At 58.3% G+C, this 10,089-nt stretch overlaps 1 long non-coding RNA gene across 1 annotated transcript; it reads right to left on the reverse strand.

Moving 5' to 3' along the window:
- Window positions 1-209: 209 nt before the first annotated feature.
- On the reverse strand, window positions 210-10,070 carry LOC109369500. The gene is made up of 3 exons (XR_004160894.1): window positions 9,870-10,070; window positions 3,979-8,955; window positions 210-1,206 (listed from the first exon to the last, which is right to left on the reverse strand). It is a non-coding gene; the product is annotated as an uncharacterized LOC109369500 (long non-coding RNA).
- Window positions 10,071-10,089: the final 19 nt, after the last annotated feature.

The following is a 10,089-nucleotide window of genomic DNA, read 5'->3' on the forward strand; positions in this document are numbered from 1 at the left end:
AGGCTCTGTGCCCTGTGTCACCTTCCCTGGGTGACCCCAAGCCTCCAGTGAAGCCGGATTGCAGAGCAGCATCTGCATCCTGCAGAACTCTGGCTCCAGATCAACTGCCCCGGCGTGCTGCAGGCACCCACCCCCACGCATGGCTGTGCTCATTCTCATGACCCCATATACCCTACAAATTCCCCTAAAGCATTCATTTATCTCTAAACTCTCAGGCTGCCTGTTTATTATGGATTGTGTTCCCAAGGACCCCGTGGAGGTGGCCAGGAGGAACGGGGTTGCCAGCCCGTTTCCTGGAGGAACTGCCTGGGGGGTCTGGAAGGGAGCAGGAGCTCGACGCAGGGACCTTTCTGGAGGGATAGAAGTCATGGCCAGCTATAGAGGCTGGCATTCCATGGTGTTGCACTCACAGTGAGGTATCCCCAGGGTAGCAGTGGATTCATCTCAAAAAGGTCAAATGTCACCAGACTGGAAAAGGTCCCCATTTCATCTTTCTTCATCCTTCGTTCCCCACCAATGGACCTCAAACAGATGGGAGAGCAAAGAGGCGCCTGCTGTGCTTTGCGATTCCACAGCACATGTTATGACCTTTGAGTCCCCTTGCAAACATGGAGGTGGTAAATGTCACTGGCTGGGTGGCAGGGAGGGGACACAGAAAACCCCAACAAAGGGCAGCTATTGTCTGCGGGGTGAGGTTGTGGGGTCGGGGGGAACTCACTGAGTGCTCCTCACTCCCACCACCCAGGTGCTCCAATGAATGGGTGGCACTGTTCCCCTGAGCCGTGCGTGGGAGGTGCTGCAGATCCCAAATGGGCAGCAGGGAAGAGACGCTGTGTGCCACCGCCCCATCCCGCTCAGGCCCCATTCCCACATCCCAGATGATCCCGCCCGGGCTCTGTTTCAGGACCTTTTATGGCCATCAGTGCCAGCAGACACTTCCCAGCCCACTGCGTCCCGCCAGGCAGGGACAGGGACATTGCTGGGGTCACCCTGAAGTTCCACATCAGCTCTTGCCTCATGACAGCAGTGGTTTAGCGTGGCACACTGATAACTTTACTTTGTGCTGCTGCTGTGTACTGTGATGGATGGAGCGAGGGATGCTGCCAGATATCCAACAATGGTGACGTGAGGTCTCCAAAGGGTCCCACAGGGTCCCAAACATCCCTCCCTGGAGCTGGCTGCAGATATGTGGGTGAAGCAGTCCCTCTGCAATGGGTGAAAAGCACTGCTCCAAATACAGCCCATAATTTCCACTCGTGGCAACAGCTATGGAACAGGTTCTTCAGCGAGCCAGAGCAGGGTGACGAGATGGGGAGAGGCTGGGAATGAAGCCAGTGGGGACTTGGCACCGGCAGCCGGAGCCGCCCCTGCTCAGTGGAGAGGGACCTGCAACCCTGGTTGAAGCTGTGCACTGCAGGTAGAAATCTTTTGGGGCAGCTATAAGGAAAATATTCTGAATTTAGTGCTTTCACGCAGCTGGAGCCCCAGTCTTGGTGCAGGGACTGGGATACCTAGGGGTGTGAGGTGAGACCCCACTCCCAGCCCCAAATGAGATCCCCATTCCTGTTCCTGGAGATGGCATGGGTGGGAACTTACAGGCTCTGACGCAGGAGACGTATGACAGGAGCACTGTTGCCAGGCTCAGGGAGGGACCCAATCGTGCCAGGGTGCTCTCAGCAGATTAAGGACTGGAAGGCTCTGGTAATTACTTTGCGGGATAAAAATAGGCTCGGCTTTATCCTGCACCCTGATCTCCATTGTCCCCACCCAGATGCCACCCACTCAGCAGGGTGGGGAGTGGCAGAGTTCCCATTTTTGGGTAAAAAAGAGGGAGAAGGACTCAGGGATGAGATGGCACCTGGCTAGTATGTTCAGAGCTAGGGCTGGAAAGGAGCCTCATAGCAAAGCCAAAGCGTCTCCCTGTCCTCAGCCCTGCTGGAATCAGGCTGAAGGACAGCTGAGGTGAAGCCTTGGGGTCTTTGTGGCAGTGGTATATTGGGTATGGGGCACGCCAGGAGCTGTAGTCTGTAGACCTCAGTGCAGGACTCCCACCTGCCTGGTCCCAGCAAGAGGGGAGTTGGGGGGCACAGCAGCCACACAGATTTTGGCTGGCGGAGCAGCACCAGTGTTTCCTTTGGCGAGGAAATGGTCATGCAGGAGATAGTATGGGAACAGAATGCCTTCCTGCACGCCCCTGCAGCACATCCCCCTGAGCCCCCACATCCCCATTCACAGCCACAGCACTGGGGTGCAAGCAGAGCCATGAGTGGACCGTGCACTTTTGCCCCTAGAACAGGCAAAAAGCAACACCAGCCCCCATCACTGCTCATCTGCCCGCTATGCCCCCCCCCCACTACCCTTCTAAATTCCCATTACGAGTACAAGCACTCCTAAACCCACCCCACAGTCCCCGCACAGCACCCTCATGCCCCTGCGCTCACTCACACGGTCTTCTACTCCCACCCCATGCCGCACTCCAGGCATCCCAAATCCTGTATTCCCTCTGTACTCCCAACGCTGCGGTATAACGGCTGGGGGGGCTCAGTCCCCTCGCTCCCTCCTATAGGGACGGCTGCTCCCCTACGCCCTGCAGAGTCCCCAAAGCAGCGCGATGCTCCGCGCACGGTTCCCCCCAGCCCTACAACCGCCCTCGCCAGTATTTTCCTACTGGCTCCACATCCTTAATCTTTTGTTTCTTTCGTCAAACCCTAAACTACCGGCCCCGACTCCCACCCACGGGAGTTAGCATACTCCCTCCACTACCCCTACCACTACCCCTCCTCCTCCCCGCCCCCCTCCCCCCCCTCCCCAAAAACAAAAAAAAACCCTTTTGGGGAATTTATTCCCACACCCAGCAAACCCCTCCGGTTGCGTGGCGGTAGCGCGGGTTGGGGGTGCCGAGGTTGGGAAGGGGCTGCACTCCCACTGCCGCTTGCCTGCCTGCTCCCGCTGCCTCCTCCTCCGCTGCACTGCTCCGAAGTCACAGCGGTACCGGAGCCGCCGCCGCCGTGCCGGGGCCGCCCAATGTCGGGACCGCCGGAACCGGCGCCGCCGCTCCTCCCCTCCTCTGCAAAATCTGCCCCCCACATCTTTTCTCCCACGGGAACCGTCTCCGACAGCCCCTCCACCCCCACCACTCCCGCACATCTGTGCGCAGGTCGGGGCTTATCGGATCCCTTTCTGCCCGCCCTTAAAACCCTGCCCCCCGCAAGATGTCCCTTGCTGTCCCCTCCCGGGGTACAGATGACTCCTCCGGCACACCCTCAGACCCCATCAGACCCGGCCCATGGGGAAACTGGGGGTCCCAGTCCCTCCGGGGTATGTTTCACCCCTTATTTCCTTACCTTTTGCAATAGCCCCCCGCAGTCATCAGTGCAGGGGGGGTTGCTGTGCCCCGGGCTTACAGCTCTGAGCTGAGAGCAGGGTGCCGAGGGGGCACGGGGCAGGGGATGGGGGAGCACATCCCCCCCGAAAGCAAGTGTGCCATAAGGGACTGTCTGGAGGACTCAGGGGGGACGTGAGGAGCAGAGGGCAGTCCAAACTCCATACTCAAGCAATGGTGAATAAGTGACTTTTTGGGGAGGGGTGGCAGTGGGGTCACAGCCCCATCCCTGCTGTGGGTGACCCACTCCCATCCCTTCTGTGCCGCCGAGCCAAACCACACTGGCAGGGAAAAGGAGAGTTAAAGCTCCCTCCCTCCCATTCCAACAGGGAAATCTGTACAAATCCAGTGTTATCCTGGCATTTCAGGGTTGGGGCTGTGCCCAGTTCCTGGCAGAGCCTGCGCGGGCTGGCACGGCCCTCCCTGGTGCTGCGCTGAGACCGCGCCAACTCACTGCAGCCCAAGGAGCGATGCCAGATCCCACTGAGCGAGGCCGTGCTGCTGCCTGCTGGTGCTGGGCATTAGGGATGAAAGCTACGAAATGGGGACAGCATGGGACGCGGCACTCCTCACCCTACGTTGTCACTTTTACAGACCTGGTGACACCCGTCCAACTCATTGCATCCGTTCTCTGCCAGGGCTGGAGCAGAGCGGACCGCGTGAGGGTGGGACGGGTTGGAGGACGGTGCGCACGAGGGAAACTGAGGCACAGGGGCGGCTCTGCGGGCGGAGCGCTCCCCGGAGGGCGGCGGAGATAACGCTAAAAATACGCCGGGCGCTTTGTTACCGGCGACAATAGCCCGACGTATTTTTAGCTGTTGCGGCGTGAGCAGCGCTGTGACCCTCCCCGCCCCGCTGCCCCAGTCCGGCTCCCCACGGCCCCCGGGGTTCGGGGCCGCTTCCCGGTGCTGTGGAAACGGTAACGTTAGAAACTAAACACAAACACCTCCCGGCTGCCACCCCCGGCTGAGTCACGGCGGTGCCGGCTACCCCCGCCCCTACCTCCAGCTCCGTCTCCGCGCCCATCCCTGCCCCAAAAACAGTGCCCGGCACCCCCCGGCCCAGCCCCATTCTGGGATTGCCCCCTGTGGATGATGCTGCCTCTGCTTTCCCCCATCCCAGGACTCCGGGATTAAACTCTACTGAGTGGCGTTGCTGTCCCCAACCCCATGCCATGGAGGCACCTCTCACTGCCCCAAAGCAGATCCCGAGCACTGCCCTAAAGCAGACCCTGAGTGATGCCCAGCTTCCAGCACTCGACCCCAAACCCGCCAGCAGCTGCAGCTCTGGCACAGCTCCCGCCATCCCCATCCCGTGCCAGGAATAAAAATAAACGGGTAGAGGAAGGGAGAAGCAGCAGAGCTGCAGCACACTCCGACACTGGGTCCTCTGCATGGAGATGGCTAGGCTATGGGGCTCTGCTGTAGTTCCCATTGCACCGAAGTGAGTATTCTTTTCCCACCTCATCAGAAGACACAGGACAAGCAGGGATCCCACCTGTCTTGTGGGATCCATGAGGTCCTGATGGGTTTTGGGGTCGTTTGGGAGAGCCGTGGAGCAAGGAAAGCTACAGCCCCATAGGTAGAGTCATACACACTGGGATGGCCACTGGGAAACGGCAGTGGGACAGCAGCCGTACCTCCTCCTTCCTAAAATTGAGCAAAGAATTCTGCAGCCGCAGCTGTGCCTATGTTGGGATGTTCTGGGGCTGAGGGCAGATTGGAGCACACGTTAATTAACACTCAGCAGCTCTGGGTGTCAGCCCAGGCTGTTTTGCTGTTTTCGTTTTTGCCAGTCCTGAAGTTGGGTGAGAAACCAACGACAGCTGATGCGGACCACACTTCTTGACCACAGGGTTTTTTAATCCTTTCCCTATCTCAGTGCCACAGCCCTGAAAATTATCTCAAAGAGGAACTTTTAAATAAAAGTTGTGAGCCTGTCTGCCTGTGTGTGCATCTGATTGTGTTCCCTCTATCCTGGCCGCCTGTAAATTTAGCTTTTTCCATCTCTGGCTGTTCAAGCTGGGCTGGTAGCCAAAGCCCTGCACAACACTGTGCAGGATGTGATCCCCATCCTCACACGGGTGAGCAGGTGTGCAAAATGCATGTGCAAGGACAGGGGGTGTGTATGCACAAGTGCCCACCCAGGACTGCACACGCATGGGGGGCTCATGCAGGAGAAAACACGGGTGGGCAGCAGTGAGCTGTAGGTAAGCTCCACCAGAGGGTGCCCTGCATCCATGGCACCTGAAACTGTGCCCCACAGAGAGATGTGGGGTGGGGGACAATGGGGTGTCCTTGCCCTGGCATGTGTGGACTGGGGGCTTGGGGCTCTGGCATGAACTTCCTCCCCTCTCCTCCCCTTGCTCATTGCGACTAGGCTGAGACCTGAGCAACCTCATCACAGCTAACAGCAAGGAGTGGAGGGAGAAGGGATTTCTGCTCTTTGCCCCCTCCCAGCACTGGGAGCTTAGGGGATAGCACTGTTCTACACGCGTGGGTCAGCCTCACCCTCCTCATGGCTTCCCCAGCACAGAATTGCCCTAGGCAATGGTCCCAGCCCCTCCCACCACCAGTCCAGCCCCTGATCACAGATGGAGCACAGCTGTCCTCCATTCCTCACCCCAGCACTGCCGTCCCCACTTTGGGATGGCAGTAGTCCGAGTGGACCTTGGTGAGCCACTATGGGGCCAGGCAGGGGGATTGGGACCCGCCTGGCCCCGCAGCACCTTGAAACCAGCCTGACTTGCTGAAGAGGCCAGACCTGCTTGAGGACTGGGGTTTCCATGGTTGGGCAAACCTCCCCCCTAGGGTGGGCCCCATCCCAAAACGTAAGGGACTCCTTTAGTATCCTCTCATTGCTGCTAGGTGGGTCCCCATGGAGTGTGGATCTCCAAGGCACAAGACCTGCACTTTTTCCAGCCACCCCAGAAAGAGACATTGTGCCTTTAAGACAAAACACGGGGCACAAAGCAGCTTTGTGTCCTGACTTGCTGAGTTTCCCCAGCATGGCTTTGTCCCAGGACATGTATGGGCACAGCGTGCTCAGCAGCACTCATAGCTGCTGTAGTGCAATGCAGGACAGACCCAAAGCAGGACAGGGATCAGAACGCATTGCTGGGCATGGCGTGGAGACTGGCACGGCGACAAGGGGACAAGAGATGGGGTTGCTTTGGCAATGCAGTTGGGGGTAACAGAGCATCCACCCATCTGCCCCCATGTCCACAATGCCACCCCACCCCATTCCCCACCCATCCTGCACAGAGGGTCTCTCCAAGGGGTTTCACCCCACCGGGCTGTGCGACCTCAGAGAGACGTTCCCGTCCCCCAGCAGTCACGGCGGGACACTGCTGACCCCGTTGGCCGTGGTGTGACCCCACAGATGCCCCATAACAGCACAGAGGGGACACTGGTGTCCCTGTACCATAGAGGCCGCTCCGCACGGCGTCCCGCTGCCCTCCGTGTTTTCCCTGCAGCCTTTTGTGTGCGTGGCGGCGTGGCGGCGCTCGGGTAGGCCGCATGGCGCCCGGCCTTCCCCACCTCCGTCCTCCTCCTCCCCCCGATCCCCGCCTCCCTCGGCCGCCATTTCGCAGCGCCGGCCTCGCCCGCTCTGCACATCATGGAGGACCGCAGCGCAGGGGGGGAAACAAAGAGCCGCGGCCTACGCCGCTGCCCCGCGCATCCCCTCCTGCCGCATGCAACAGCGGGGCATCCCGCAGGCATTAAACACTACGTTCCCTTCTCCATCCTTCCTTGTGAAGGGGCTCGGCAGCACAACGCCGTGCCGGTGGGATGTTCTGAGCCCATGTCCCACAGAAGGGCTCGGAGCAGGGAGCCACATCCCCAGCGTGCATGTGGTGATGGCCACAGGGACCTGCAGGGCACCCACCTCTGCCCGGCAGCACAGGAGCAGGTTTGTTTTTCAGGCAGAAATAAAGGTCAGAATCAGGCACAGAGAATTGTGTGTGGGTTCTGGAGTGACCCAAAAGCACCAAGCCAGGTCCGAACCACCGGTGCTATCTGCAAAATTCTACAGCCCAGGGGAGCTCTTTTTCCCTTGGCCTTCATTTCCATTTTCAAGCTTCCCTCTGTGACTGCAAAGACTGTGAGAGCCAAAATCCTGCATGCTGTGTACCAGGGTGCTTAGAGAAACACTGAGTAATGGGGACAGTACAAAGCATGCGCCTCATGTAACCACAGCACTTCCCATAAAGCAGACTACTCCATTTCCTGGTCAGGATGGGAAACGCTGAGGGCAGCAGTGGGCTGGAGGGGTCCCAGCAATGACAACAACAGGAATGGGCATTTAGGATCCCCAGGAGGGTGCTACTGCAGGACAGTGCCAACCTGCCATTCCAGCAGCGTGGTATCACTGCTCCACATGGATCCATCACAACCAGGCTCAATGCCAGGGCTGTGCTCAGCCCCAAGCACAGTACAGCAGCCCTTGTAACAGCCCTGAGGCTGCCTTGCCTTCCTCATGCCCCACTACCCTAATTCCAGGCAGCTGCTCAGCTTCCCACTGCAAAGGCTCTTTCCAAAGTTTTGTTTATCTAAAAAATTATCTGCTTTTTCTTTTTTCTAAGACTGAGGACAATACCATTTCCAAAATGGATCAAAGCTTATCCTAGAAGCAGGGCACATTGGACAGTTGGACACTGTTGCTTCTCCACTGTCTAATATGGGGTTGTGCTGCAGGGCACCCCCAGGAATGATCCACCCCACCCCCAGCTGCACTTTGCCCAGCCCTACTGACCTGAGCATGTTTGCAGATTCCTGCCCCTCCATACACTGGGATGGAAATGTGGTCAAAGTTTATTAGAAATGTACCAGCCACACACATGTGTATGTGCCTGTGCACATATAATAAGCAAAGCACAACCTTTGTTTTGTTTTCTTAAGAAGCTACTCTGTAAAGCAAGGCCACAAGCAGAGGAAGCCAACAGACAGGAAGGCAGTTGACTGTGTTTGTGTTTCCAAATGTGTGCTGTGCTCAGCATGGAATGGCAGGTGGGAAAGGAGGAAACGGGCTGCAGGGGCAACAAAGTGCCACCAGCATAGTGACATTTCAGGAGACTGTACAATAGCCAAGCGCTTGGACTCATAGACACTGTCCCATCACCACTGCAGTGACTTCAGCCCCAACCCAGGACACCCACAGGTCCAGGCCATAGTGGCTTGCAGCAATGGAAGGAGCCACGGCTCTGGGCAGGAACCAAAGCAGTGTCTCAAGGCCAGGAAAGCTGTGGTGACTCAGAGGCGAGAGAGGAAAGTGAGCCTCACTTTGGCCCCCACAGCCTCTCAGCTGGTTTCCTGGCTCCTTTCAATTTGCATAACAGTCCTTGCACAGGGGCAGCAGCTGAGCCGTGTCACTCCCACCTCCCCCCAGGGACTGTGAGTCCTACAGTGCAGCAGGATCCCAGCGTCAGCCCTGGCTTCTGCTCCTGCCAATGGCTTCCTGCACGTGTTGCTTGCAAGTGTCGGTCCTTAGGAATGCCCCTTCTGTCCTCTGCTCTCACAGGACAGTGGGGGGCACAGAGCTGTGTCATCCACTCTACCATCAGCATGATGTGCCTTTGGGAGCAAAGAGCAAACTCAGGTGAAAGAGGTGACAGAGAAGCTGATCCCTTTCTCAGCTCCAGTGCCACCAGCATGTCTCCTCCCAGCTCTGCCTCATAGTGCCATTTGGGGACAAACTCTGGAGAAGAGTAACACAGACTGGGTCTGGTGCCCACAGTGCTATTGGTTAGTTCCGGCCATCACTGCTCAGTTCAGCTTTGCTGCTTTCAAGGCCTTGGCAGAGCTCTGCAACTGGAAAAGCACTTTGGCCAAAAGGCAGTGCTGGGGCTGAGGGGGGGCTGGAGAACGCAGCAGGTACCAATGCCACGGGGCTGGCTGGGGTCTGAGCAGCGCTGTGGTCACTGCCGAGGGCCACCACTTTGTGGCAGTGCCCAGAGACAAGGCAGCAGGAGCTGCAGGGAACCCTGGTAAACTTTAAGTCACCCCAGAAACTGAGAGGGGTGGGAGCTACAGGGCTGCTTGTTTCCAGATGGGGAAACCGACACAGCCCCCCAACTCTTGCCTTATATCAGGGCACTCCCCACCAGTGCCTCCCAGCCTAAACACTGGGAGCAAAGCCTGGAGGTTCTCAACAGCCCTACGAAGCGCTGAGCCCCCTAGCGACCCCACAACATCAAGGGAAGCCCTGCCCCACTCCCAACAAATCCGGACACCCCCACCAGCAGGCAGCACCCCCAGCACAACACCCTCAACACAACACCCCCCAACCAGCCCAGCAGACCCTACTATAACAAACCACCAGGTGCAAAGGAGGAAGGAAACCAGGCGGTTAAAAAGAAAAAAAGAAAAAAAAAACAAAGCCAAAGTAATAATTAAAATAGAAAACAACAGACCCGGCAAAACAGCAAGCAGAGCGAGCCGAGCTGCCGCGTGTTTATTCGGGTGCGGGAGAAGGGGAAGAGAAATACCTGCCCGGAGACAGCCGGGGTCCCTCGCAGCCGCCCCGAGGCCGCTGCCCCCCGGCTGCGGGGACACGCGTACCCCAACCCCGTCGCTGCCGCCAGGCTGTGGTGCACAAAGGGCTCCGCTTTTAAAGCCCACGGCCCGATTTCCCCCAACCCCACCGGGCCCTGATTGGTTGGGCCGGGGCAGAGCTGCCGGCTGGGCCCCCCCTCGGCGAGAAAGGGG

Source organism: Meleagris gallopavo, chromosome 11 (genome assembly GCF_000146605.3).
Source record: "Meleagris gallopavo isolate NT-WF06-2002-E0010 breed Aviagen turkey brand Nicholas breeding stock chromosome 11, Turkey_5.1, whole genome shotgun sequence".
Lineage (NCBI taxonomy): Eukaryota > Metazoa > Chordata > Aves > Galliformes > Phasianidae > Meleagris > Meleagris gallopavo.